A 14,553-nucleotide genomic window follows, 5' to 3' on the forward strand; every position below is an offset into this window, starting at 1 on the left:
TAGATGCTGTTTTACCTGTATTTGATGCTTGTGCTGAGGTTCGAGTGAGATGAGTGGGCGAAACTGTAGATATGTCATTGGCGGTTATGGTGGTTAAATCAGATTGATTCATTTCTCTTGATGTTGCAGTAGGTCTCTTCGTTATGTGATAACGGGAACTATCAACAGTGTTTATTGATACAGAGGTCATTGTCGCAGCATTATTGTTGTTGTCATCTGCCATTGTAGTTGCAGTCATGAAGGGTTTATTTGACCAAGAACTCAGAATTACAGCTTGATGTGTACCAGTGATATGTTCACTTGTCCTGCTTTCTTGAGCAGTATTCAGATGTATACCTTCTGTTTGATCAGTTCTCTGCTGTATAGTAGGTCCAGTTTCAGCAGTGTTTGGTGCATGTGTTGAGGTTTGAGAGTGGTTCATTGGAGAAACCGTAGGTATGTCAGTTGCAGACATGCTACTTGATTCAGATTTATCCACAAATTTTGTGGGATTGCCAGTGCTGTAATAAAGTGAACTATCTTCAGGTTGTGTAGATGTAGATGAAGGCATCACAGAATTGTTGTTGTAGTGTATTGTTGAAGTAGCTGTCATAATGGGTTCATTTGATTGCATGTTTGAAGAAACAGTTTGATCTGTACCGAAGGTACTTTTACTTGGCTTGCTTTCTGCAGCTGTAGTCAGTTGCATGTCTTCAGTTTGATCAGTTATATGTTGTATAGTAGATGCTGTTTTACCAGTATTTGATGCTTGTGTTGAGGTTCGAGTGAGATGAGTGTGCGAAACTGTAGATAAACCATTTTCAGTTATGGTGGTTGAATCAGATTGATACGTGCCACTTGATGTTGCAGTAGCTCTCTTCGTTATGTGATAACGTGAACTATCAACAGTGTTTATTGATACAGAGGTCATTGTCGCAGCATTATTGTTGTTGTCATCTGCCATTGTAGTTGCAGTCATGAAGGGTTTATTTGACTGAGAACTCAGAATTACAGCTTGATGTGTACCAGTGATATGTTCACTTGTCCTGCTTTCTTGAGCAGTAGTCAGATGTATACCTTCTGTTTGATCAGTTCTATGCTGTATAGTAGGTCCAGTTTCACCAGTGTTTGGTGCACGCGTTGAGGTTTGAGAGTGGATCATTGGAGAAACTGTAGGTATGTCAGTTGCAGGCATGCTACTTGATTCAGATTTATCCACAGATTTTGTGGGATTGCCAGTGCTGTAATAAGGTGAACTATCTTCAGGTTGTGTTGATGGAGAAGAAGGCATCACAGAATTTTTGTTGTAGTGTATTGTTGAAGTAGCAGTCATGATGGGTCCATTTGACTGCAAGCTTGAAGAAACAGTTTGATCTGTACCGATAGTACTTTTACTTGGCTTGTTTTCTGCAGCTGTAGTCAGTGGCATGCCTTCAGTTTGATCAGTTATATGTTGTATAGTAGATGCTGTTTTACCTGTATTTGATGCTTGTGCTGAGGTTCGAGTGAGATGAGTGGGCGAAACTGTAGATATGTCATTGGCGGTTATGGTGGTTAAATCAGATTGATTCATTTCTCTTGATGTTGCAGTAGGTCTCTTCGTTATGTGATAACGGGAACTATCAACAGTGTTTATTGATACAGAGGTCATTGTCGCAGCATTATTGTTGTTGTCATCTGCCATTGTAGTTGCAGTCATGAAGGGTTTATTTGACCAAGAACTCAGAATTACAGCTTGATGTGTACCAGTGATATGTTCACTTGTCCTGCTTTCTTGAGCAGTATTCAGATGTATACCTTCTGTTTGATCAGTTCTCTGCTGTATAGTAGGTCCAGTTTCAGCAGTGTTTGGTGCATGTGTTGAGGTTTGAGAGTGGTTCATTGGAGAAACCGTAGGTATGTCAGTTGCAGACATGCTACTTGATTCAGATTTATCCACAAATTTTGTGGGATTGCCAGTGCTGTAATAAAGTGAACTATCTTCAGGTTGTGTAGATGTAGATGAAGGCATCACAGAATTGTTGTTGTAGTGTATTGTTGAAGTAGCTGTCATAATGGGTTCATTTGATTGCATGTTTGAAGAAACAGTTTGATCTGTACCGAAGGTACTTTTACTTGGCTTGCTTTCTGCAGCTGTAGTCAGTTGCATGTCTTCAGTTTGATCAGTTATATGTTGTATAGTAGATGCTGTTTTACCAGTATTTGATGCTTGTGTTGAGGTTCGAGTGAGATGAGTGTGCGAAACTGTAGATAAACCATTTTCAGTTATGGTGGTTGAATCAGATTGATACGTGCCACTTGATGTTGCAGTAGCTCTCTTCGTTATGTGATAACGTGAACTATCAACAGTGTTTATTGATACAGAGGTCATTGTCGCAGCATTATTGTTGTTGTCATCTGCCATTGTAGTTGCAGTCATGAAGGGTTTATTTGACTGAGAACTCAGAATTACAGCTTGATGTGTACCAGTGATATGTTCACTTGTCCTGCTTTCTTGAGCAGTAGTCAGATGTATACCTTCTGTTTGATCAGTTCTATGCTGTATAGTAGGCCCAGTTACACCAGTGTTTGGTGCACGCGTTGAGGTTTGAGAGTGGATCATTGGAGAAACTGTAGGTATGTCAGTTGCAGACATACTACTTGATTCAGATTTATCCACAAATTTTGTGGGATTGCCAGTGCTGTAATAAGGTGAACTATCTTCAGGTTGTGTTGATGGAGAAGAAGGCATCACAGAATTGTTGTTGTAGTGTATTGTTGAAGTAGCAGTCATGATGGGTCCATTTGACTGCAAGCTTGAAGAAACAGTTTGATCTGTACCGATAGTACTTTTACTTGGCTTGTTTTCTGCAGCTGTAGTCAGTTGCATGCCTTCAGTTTGATCAGTTATATGTTGTATAGTAGATGCTGTTTTACCAGTATTTGCTGCTTGTGCTGAGGTTCGAGTGAGATAAGTGGGCGAAACTGTAGATATGTCATTGGCGGTTATGGTGGTTAAATCAGATTGATTCATTTCTCTTGATATTGCAGTAGGTCTCTTCGTTTTGTAATAAGATGTACTATCAACAGTGTTTATTGATACAGAGGTCATTGTCGCAGCATTATTGTTGTTATCATCTGCCATTGTAGTTGCAGTCATGAAGGGTTTATTTGACTGAGAACTCAGAATTACAGCTTGATGTGTACCAGTGATATGTTCACTTGTCCTGCTTTCTTGAGCAGTAGTCAGATGTATACCTTCTGTTTGATCAGTTCTATGCTGTATAGTAGGTCCAGTTTCACCAGTGTTTGGTGCACGCGTTGAGGTTTGAGAGTGGATCATTGGAGAAACTGTGGGTATGTCAGTTGCAGTCATGTTGGTTGAATCAGATTTATCCACAAGGTCAGAGACTTGGTTTAGAGCAGTTCCAGTTTCAACAGTGCTTGATGCATTAGTTAATGAAGAATAGATCATCGGGGAAACTATAGATATGTTATTTTCTGCCACTATGTGAAGAAAAAAAATGACTTTGTAAATAATGTTACTAGGAAGTGTGGACGAGAAGTTGGTCTATAAGTCACATAACATTTAGCAGAAGTACAAGGGCAAACGATTAGGAGGAGGAACGGGCATGGTATATGTTGAACAGGAAATGTTACAGAAATATCGAGGCAAGAATGTTCCATCTCCGCGAAGTATAATGGTTGGCCAATATAAGATAGAGGTGATTTTGAGATGTGTTGAAAGAAAAGCAATTTTCAATTAAATGATTTTGAAAAACATGCTTACAGGGAAAAGAGGTACGAAGGAATTTTACATGTAAAATTTATATCAGGGTTGGCTATTGTCCAACTATGCATCATCCAATCAACTATGTCATTTTACGCCAAGACATTCCTTTCCATTATGCGTCATGTCTTCGCTTATGCGCCACGCCATTTGACGCTACTACACGGCATTCTACCATGCGCCACGTCATTCCACAGTGTGTCATGCCATTGGAAGCAACCTCATTTACGTTTTCGCATTTTGCGTCATGTCACTTGTAGAAATCGCTTTTCATGCTTTCACATTCTGGATCGTGATTTGAGGAAACCTCATTTGACGAATGTCAAGTGTCTATAGCGATCTTCTTTGGATCGGACGAGATAATAGTGGCTCAAGTTTTATGGCATACTAATGGTGAAGGAGCTTCCCAAATATCAACATACCGTAATTTGGATCTCGAGCCCCTTTGAGTCGGTTAAGGTTCGCAGATGATTTGGTTCGACCGAGGATATCGCATTAAATTGCCATCACGCTATCACGATGGGAAGCTGGTCACAGTCCAGTCCCGAAACGTGAAACGTGATTGCCGAGGCAATATGCAATATATTCACTCTCGTCACAACTATTACTAAACAAATATCCTATTTATGATGGAACCAAATTAAGCAGTAATTGTCACATACTAGATGTGTATTAATACTCATTGAATATAGTTTATTAGTATACATCTGTCATCGTAACACAATACGTTACAGCGTGTCGCAATTTTGCGGTATTTTACGAGGTAATTTCATCCTACCATATTAGGAATGCGAATTCCAAATATGGCACGATTACGTGCGTAAGCTTCCTCTAATAATAATAACAAACATGGCTGCCTCCAGGGTTTGACCGGACACCACACAAAGAAGTTTACTCTGTTGTAAACGTTTTGGATTTCGGCATTTCCATGATGTATTCCCGGGAGGAAAAGATTTATAATAATAACTCAGACAGTACGCCGTCGCATTTACCTCCGCTGCGCGTCGGTCGATACCGCTATACTGTCTTCGTGCATACTTTTCGGTATCCTCGTAATAACCTCATACTATTTCTTGGGATACAGATTAAATTGTTAACATATTTATATTGCAACCAAAATACACATCGCTTTTCGAATAATTGATACCACCAATAATGTTTTAATATCAGATCTTTAGTTCTTAATTCAATGTGATAAGTTAGTTTAATTTCATTTTTTTTGTGGTTTGCTAAATGACGCTAGTAGCCTGGCGGATATTCCATGATTCGAACACATGCTATTTATATGTATATAACGAGTAATATGATTGGTTGTTCACTTCTCTATTTCAACTATGGCGGCACAACTAACATACACCAATTTCTAAGCAGATAATTCAAAGATAGTATGTGGAGGTAATAAAATTGGAACATAATAACTTGAAAATCTGAGATGAACCTCAGACAATTAATAAACTTAATTTTATACTTTTTGTTTTATTGTTACCCGGACCTCTTTTATGAATGTCTGTGGGCCCGCGACAATCACTAACACAAGGAAAATATGAAACTTCGGTCCGACCTTTCACGTCACTTCCTGTTGAAACGCCACAGTATCTCGAGAGGTCGTGCGTTTTCACGTGACTTTGTGGGCATTTTCTTATCTCCCCTAGTTCTTTATAAGCTTGAAACGTTGTCGCAAAAGTAAACACGAGACACACATTAGATCAAAAGAAATACCCGCATTGCCAGTCTGTTTATTAGTTATCTGAGGATGAACTCATCAATATCATGTCTTAAACGAGCGCCCCGTGCGTTGGAATACGTCTGGAGTACGTCTGATTTTCACGGCTTCGCTGTAGTCGACCATGCATGATCGTATCCACGAATATAATGGTGCGACGACGATCGAATAAGGGAACCTTGGCTGGCGAAGATGCGAGGAGGCGTTCAGAATATATATATATATTGAGCACAATAACTGACAATGCTTCATAAATCATTATTTCTCATTTACATAATGAACATTATGTGGTGCAATATAATGATTCATTCATTAATCAGTTAAAGGGCGGTAGTCGTCGCGCCACGCATGCGCGGGATATATGGGTCTCATATAAACAAATATGGCGACTTTGACAGCTGCGCAGATCAACGAGTACAAAATGAGAGGTTAATAAGCTTTAATTAGGTATTTTTATGTGATTGGAAGGTATCGATTCAAGAAGTCACCGGCTGTAATTAGTGCAAGTCGTGCCCAGATCAAACCTCATACTTGAGATTTCCATTATAAGAGCCCATTAAATTTTGGGTTTATCAATACAAATGTCGCACATGCGCAGCGAGACGACCACCGCCTTTTAACTGTACCTTGCACATTTTGCCATAGACCTTTGAAAGAGGTATATGATTTTACACACCCCGGCGAGCACCAGTGTACCCAGACCTTGACAAAATGGCGCCAGATACAGCTCAAACGCTTTCCAAGTAAAACAAAATATTATATTTTAAATTTATATTTGCCTAAAATCTGCTGAAACAGTCCGTGGGGCGATGCTCATTCTGTTCCCGCCAATGGCTATGATGTTATCACTAATCAATCAATATCCCTATGTATTGATCTATCACTCCCACACTTTCCCCTTTGAAGTTGACATTTATTGTGAAACTAGTGTCACTATAGCTTGTAATATATGACTAATATTTTCGCAGTGTCGTAAGAGAGCGCATTCGATACAAAGGCTGTCAAATGCGGTTGGTGGGAAGAACAGGTCAATGATAGACGCCTTATGGAATGGCGCGTCGGGGCATCAAAATAACATGTCCTGTCGTCAAATGGCACGGCGCATTGTAATATTGCATTTCGTGGCATTAAAGGGCAAGCCAAATAGTGGAATGGCATGTCGTATTGAGGAATTGCAATATAAATACTCAAATCTCGCATAGTGGGATCGCATAACGCAGGTGAGAATGACATAACGTGGGGTGAAATAGCATAACGCATTATAGAATTGCTGCAATATTAATATTCAAGTCTCGCATAGTGCAATTGCGTAAACGCATTACAGAATTGCAATATAAACACTTAAAGCACACAACGTAGAATGAAATGGCATAAAGTGTTGTTAAATGACATATATGTCAAGCCTTTAAAACACGAATGTGATTGGATGAGAACACTGGCGGTTTCAGAAGTTCAGTGGGGGGGGGGCTCCTAGTGACGTGGCCTTAGTAGACCTCCGATGGGCTGGGTTTGTCAATTGATTAGCGGGCTAAAGGGTGGGGAGGCGCCTGGCGCGTGAATCTAGTACTAGTGTGAAACTGGTACAAATCTCGTGGTACACTCGCTTCTGTGGGTGGTTATTCCCTAATTCTAACTGTTAAATGCGACGCCATACAGCCATCAAATAAGTTTTTTTTTTATATTCTAAGTTATAATCTGAAAGCACAATCTCCACAAGCAAACTGAGCGAAAACAAATATACGATATTATTTTCGTTATATCCCAGCACTGCGTGTTTTGCACTGGGGTCATGACCGTAAATATGACCCCCTAACCATATGCTAATTAGAATATTCTGGAAGATGGCGGTGGAAAGAAAACGTCTGTGGAATTCCCAAGAAAATGAAACCACATGTCTTAACCTAGCGCCGAACTTTGAATTCTCCACAAATTAAACAGCAGCACTATTGGGTAAGCTGACTCGTGGAACTCTGAGGCAGCGGCTATGCTAATACGCCGATCGACCTGTCAGCTCAGCCTCAGTTTCAACGCTTGTATGGACTTTATACCCCTCAAAAATATCAACATTTACTGTACTGTCCGACACAAAAATCGAATTTCACAAATGTCTAATCTGTTATTAGTTAATCACTCATTTTATGTCTTGCTGTGTTGTCCAATTAATTGTTGCCTAACTCATATAACGGTTTCATTACGTGCGGTCTAGACAGTAGCTTAAGTTGGAAATCCCACAACAATTTAACTGTATTAACATTTTCGAAGTGTTTTCCCAAACAAATTAAAATATTATTGGTGCATGACTTTGTTTGTAACTAGAAACTGCGCAAATGTGTCTGAAGAATTGCTGTGATACTCAGGCATTTTTCCTATTTATCATGTGCTTCTTTCAGGTTATTTCCGTCTTCAGTGTAATGATTAATGGGAGCCATTTCGAGCTACCAGTGACAGGTTACTTTCTCTCTTAGGTTTTCTACGAATGTGTTCCCAATTCTACTTCTAATATACGATACTACATTACATAACACCATCAGTTCAAATCTTGTTGCTTGGAAACGCGGTCATATTTGTTTTGAACAGAACGTCACGCCAATACGAGTTCAATAAGTCTTACATCTCATCATTTCATTAAGTATTACATCTTATTATCGGTAAAGCAATTAATATAGTCTCTGTTATGAAATAATCGTTGTCACGGTAAAACGATGGTCTTGCGTCTATTAATAGTTATATAAAATTTCCAGATGAATTATTTTCAAAATGAAAGATGGTACAGCCTAAGGCTGATTGTCTGGCCAATGTATTGTCCGCCCTTTTTTACCTAGTAATTTTCGATTGAATATATGAATGCATTGTTCAACTATAATATCACATCTAAGAGTATTACTACGAGGAATACAATATTGTAATTTCGGGGTTTACCCACTATTATCCATGCGTTTTGTTTTTGAAGCTGCAACATGCCCCGAATAGCAAATATTGATAATCAGTCCGTAGCATTCTAAAATTGGCTTCAATTCTGTTTAAGCTTTGAAAACGAACTAAAATGATAGGACATTATAATATATGGACAGTTCAATAAAGGGAGAGAGTTGCTTTTAATACCGAAACAATTTCAATAGACTGCCATCTTCACTGCGAGAGAGTGAGGATCGCAGTTGTCAACACATTCGTCACACCTGTGCGATGTAGTGGTGCGTACCTTGCATTTCAGTAACTGATATTTTTCAAAATATAGTTTTATCATGATCCCATCAAAAATATAATAAAATTCTTTGCAAAGAAAAACAAATAAATTTTCAAGAAAATGCTGATTGTATTTTAGTGGATAGTGGCCATTTTTGCCAGTATTATATAGTGTTTTACCACTATGGCAGAGATAATATGTCATATTTTAAATTGTAATCTGGTGACATAGGCTGATTTTGTTTATACATTATGAATGATAGGGTACTTTTTGTTGTTCTAAAATATTTCAAAAATCTTGGTTTTAAAAAGTGACAAAAAATGCAATTTTTCTTTAACAGTGTGTTTTAGGGAATTATTAAAAAAATATCGATTTTTGAAAAATATTAGAACAAGTTTCTCAAAATACGTCACTGTAACACACAAAAGTATGTTATTTAATTGTGTCATCTGACAATAGCTTCGTGATTTTACACAATAAATCAACGAAAATTGTCATACGATTTATGCCCAACTTCTCGAAAAATATTACTAGGCTACTACCTTAATTAAGGTTCAGGACAAAACCTATGGAATCTACAAACATCGCGTGGGGCGTGTATCAATTTCATGTATTTGATTTCTAGACGATCCAGCCCTGGTCGCTTGTGGCCCTGGTAAAAAAAGAACGATCCGGCCTTGGTTTGGACGTCGCGAGCGACCAGGGACAGACCGTTCTGACACCGTACACGTCACTATGGGTCCCACATCGAGCAGGAAGACGCACGACGACCACAACCCTTTAATAAATCTGATATCATGGTTCACTCAGCGGAAATATCCTCTATATATGACATCGATTTGGCTATTATATATCATAGAAATTGCTGAACGTTGTGTAGTACAATAAACTGTGTATTGAGTGTCTGACGATGACAATGCATATCTCATCAACAACGAGAACGCTTGCCGATGAGTATAAACAACGGATTCAGCGAATTCGAAATCACCAAGTATTCTACGAAATGCACAATACGTCATTCCTTTACCATTCCTGGCATAAGGCCAACTTCGAACCACTTTCTGTTCCTACTGTAATTTCAAAAAGGGGCTTTTGACCGGATTGAAACGTTATTTGACTGTTTAAAAACGATGCACCGAGTCCGTCTGTGATGTGTCAACGAAAATGTAGGGAATGTTGTCAGACAGGCGTTGTCTGTTTTTTTTTTCAAAAAAAAATTCAACTGTTCCGCAAATTTGAAATCGCGGCTACCAGCCTATGATTTTTTTCTGGTGATAATAAATAATTGTGTCAAATTTAACACGCCTCGGGATAGGCATCCAGACGTTCGACACTCTGAGCTTATATTCCGCGGTTTCGTCTTTAAATTTTTACTTTCACAAGGACTCAACTACCTCTGTCATAGAAACCAATGGTAAATGACTCAAAATTGTTGGTACTTGCCACATTTTTGTTTGCAAGTTACTGTAAAATACTTTATTTTAGCTGGAATTAATTTTCGCTGAAAAGAATTTTTGGGTGTTTTGTATGAAATTTATTTTCACTGATTTTTGACGAGTTGAATGTAAAATGTAGGACAAAAGATATATTCGCTGGATTTTATTTTCACTGAATCATCCAAGCAAAAATAAAGTATTTTACCAGGGGCGGATTTAGAGGGGGACCGACGGAGGGGGCCGCGGCCCCCCTATTTTTAACCCCCCGCGTGGCAAGATGTTAGGATTTGAGCTTCCTAGTTCGAACCCACATAGGGGCGTTACGTCTCGGACAATAACTTGAATTGGAATCAACAAGTTTACTAATAAATGCTATCAACATACCATAATTCTCGCAACAAACACCGGTAAAATTGTTGAAACATTTGCAAGCACTTCCTTCTAGAATTCCACTAATACAGTAGCGATTGCAGGCTTCTGTTTCTGTGTACGTTCCATTACACGAGCGATTCCGTACCCCACTCGGTCCGCACGTGGCACTGCACTCATCCCACGGCACCATTACGCAGCCCGCTTCCGTTGTCGACCCGTTAACACCATTAATTGGCACGAGAAGTAAAAACAAAATGAATATGAAAGCCATTCTAATCCTGCGGACATAAAGCATTCTGTTTCCAAGATGAGTCCTGAAAATTGCCGATAACATTACGTGTCAAAACTTGTGATTATCAAATTCTTGCTTCGATTCTTCGTCCACGTCGTTTTCTTGGAGTCAAACGCGTTACACTTCTTCGCGTTTAGCTTTTCTGGTAAATTCCAACTTATATTTTATAATAAACCAAACTGATCGCTAAGTTGCCTAATTTGATTGCATAGCGTAACGTGAGTGTTTTGTAATCGAACCATGCGTAATTTGAACAGGTTGTCGCTACGCGGCCGTCACAGCGAATGGTTGGAGTACGAATTGCTAATACGTGGAGGAGTGGCGCGAAGCATGGGGAAAAGCCTGCGCAGTGACCGTTATATATTGCGCCCTCTACCTTATATACGTCAAACGCGAGGCGCCGACCAGTATCGCCGACCAGTGTCACGATCATTATCAGCCGTGGTAGTGTACATGATCGTCATGTTGATTGGCCACATTGCGATCACGTGGCGGTCAATAAAACTCATTATTATCAATAATGAAAAATCCAGTGACCTCGATTTCGTATTTGCGCTTGCAATGTGGTTTACAACAGACTTCGATATTCGATTTGTTTGTATGTGTCTTGTGTTAAATTTATACAGTGTATTTAAACATATAGTTACCTCAGTATCGGTCATTAATTTTCTCTTCGGGTCATTAAAACCAAATATTGACCCTCACTATTTGTTTAATATTACATAAGCTATAGGGCATGTCACGTGACTACTTGACCAACAAGCCTTTACATGTGTTGTTTCTGTCAAAAGCATTCATAAATTATTATTTTTAAAAACTAAAAACTCGGTTTAGACAATTATCAAACAACCGATCTGAGCAACACATCTTCGAAACAAATCGCCCTTTTTAACGATGAACTTGCACATGAGGGTGAGAACAATGTATTTTACCGTATCTGTTTAAACCATTTGCAGCGCTAAAGGGATGTTTGTCAACGCAATTGACCCCATACCAGTACACAATGCGATTTATCATTCATTCACCGTTGATTTGTATATGCTAAAAAGGTCCCAGCATATCACAACATTTCGTTTCCTTATATAGATGATAAAAATCTATGTATTTATGAGATGACAATAATTAAATTAATTAGTAAATTATTTGGAAGTCCGGATTATTTGTAATTTTATAAATCATGTCAGAATGGGTTACTAATAAAGTTGTGCAATTTCCGACTTTTTTCCCCTCGTAAATTTCGTTTCGTGTTAGGTGAACGGGTCAAAGTTCAAATTTGTGACATGTGTTCAAATCAATGATTATTATGATTCCAAATCATGATATATCAGTCTACCACATTTACTAGGTCAGTCGCCCGCGCGTCTTAATTGTTATTGAATTAAAAAAAACACTTTCTCATTCTATATTCTTCAAAATGACAGAATTAGACAATGTTGAAGGCATATAACCGTATACTATTTTAATTTAAAGCGGGAGGGTCGTCACCTGCGCACGCGCGGGAATTAAGTCCCAAGCGACGATAACAACAGACGCTAAAAACACAAAGGCTCATGTGTAGACGCTTGTTTGTAAACAATGACACGCTATGGCCATCTGACGCATGCGCAGGTGACGACTCCCCCGCTTTAAGGTCGTTCGAAGTTATTTTAATATACATGTATCTTACATGGCCTTTCGAAGTGTTTTTACCAAGCACAAATCATGGTTTTAGAGAACATCGCGTGACGAAATACCAAAAATGGGCATTTTAGGAACAATTTTCATGGAATTCATGTAAAGGTCTTATTTAAAGAAAAATTAATGATAGTATTACCCAGAATTTCCTACTTATTCGTAACAATTAGAATTACCTATCTTATAACAACATACATTTTTTCACTATATTATACCGAATGGATTTTCCTCATATAAAACAATACAAATATGGCTCGAACAAAATGGCTCAAACTCTGCCGTTTTCATGGTTTTTAAACCATTTTTCCCAGCAAAAAGTAGTTCCGCCACGTTAACCACATGTTTTTACGTGACTGGTGTGAAATAAAATAAACACATAAAATAAAACCATAGTGTAAAATCTGAATATCCGATAATACCCGCGAACGACTTTAAGAGTAATACCTCCCTAGCGAGGCATGAAATGCAATGTGTATTTATAGTTTGAGTAGCCATGCGAGTGTATAGAATGCGCATTCTCATTCAGTGAGTAAAGTAGAGAGGTAAACTTCACAAGAATGTCCTCGAATAATAAAACAAGCTATGGAGAAGACATGGATTCGCCCGTCAACTTAATTGCACGGGACTTGCCTGTAGTCATGGAGACTGTTGTCTTACAGAAGACGACCTGACAACGTGCACCTTATCATAGCAGCCTTATTCAATTAATATAAATTTCGTTTCAACTACACTCACTTTGTTTGTTTCACCTTTGATCCCAACTCCGCCCCGAGCTAGTCTACGCCGCGCTTAATATTTATGATGGTGGGCGTGGCCTGCCTTGTTAAGGTGCATCCGATTACGTTCACTGTGATGTGTTATAGAAGGACTAATCTTGTAAATAATGTAGCATATAATATAACGTATCCACTCATACGGGCTTTGAGAATGAGTATTTGGTTCACACAATAGAAAAGTCGTCTTGTGGTATTCTTATTAATAAATTGGGCGATTTGTCGACATTGGAAAAGCTCATTGAACTAATTGGGTGACATTGCGCCCTCGTCAGTCAGAACATAGCTAGTTTACTACAATCCGTGGTCAGAGGACGCAACACATACATACAAGCATCACGATAACAATCTTAGGATAAGACGTATTCAACTATAGACTGTGTTTAACAAAGAATAGTGATTTTTCAGACATAAATACGAGACTAATTATTAAAAGTGTTGATATATAAGTATGTATGTCGTATATCATTCGTTTTTATTCTCATGATTGGGTCTCTTAGAACTTATTAATTTTATTACATTTATTACATAAGCTGTTTCACTGAACTAGACTAGCGAGGTAACTTTACTGATCTCTGCTTCAGATATCTTTTCTTGGTTACAAAATGTGGGGCAAAGGGTCATCCGAATAATTAGTCAACACACAACGCACCCACGCAGTAAAGCGGTATCAAATTATATATGTTGCGTACTTTAGAGGGCGCCCATTTATTCAGTTTTCATGAATAAGGTACCCGTCAACGTATTCCCACAGGGACGAGTGACGAGGACGTGGACGAATTGTGACATGTTCAATTAATTCTCACTTAATTTTGCAAAATGACGGTAGTTTTTCTTCAATCTCTCCTTCCCCAAAAATGCATGTTCATAGGCTGCTTATTGTTAAAACTGTGGAGCTTTACTATAAGCAGAATATAATAAATGAGTGCTTCACAAGAAAAAGAGAAAAATCGTAGGAGCTATTCAACTTTTAATTCCCCCATGACCAACTATTAAGAGTTAGGAAAGTGACTAATTTGCATAATCATTCGTCGATTGCCAATTTAACAGACGCTTACAGTGAAACGGTCACAATTCACGCATAAACAGACTGATTACTGTTATGTAAAAAGTTATGAATAGTAAAATACATGGAGAATCTGACACAGCTAAATTATATCATATAATTATATTATTTATGCAAATCACTGCAAATAATGCGGTGCATTACTTTCTATATATGGTATTATTATAGATCTGTCACCGTAACGCCACAAGTTACAGCGTGCCGTAATTTTGCGGTATTTTAAGGGGTATTTTCATCCCCTACCATATTAGGAAATGCGAATTTCAAATATGGAATGATTACGCG

Source organism: Saccoglossus kowalevskii, chromosome 18, assembly GCF_978046115.1.
Source record: "Saccoglossus kowalevskii chromosome 18, keSacKowa6.1, whole genome shotgun sequence".
Classification (NCBI taxonomy): Eukaryota; Metazoa; Hemichordata; class Enteropneusta; family Harrimaniidae; genus Saccoglossus; species Saccoglossus kowalevskii.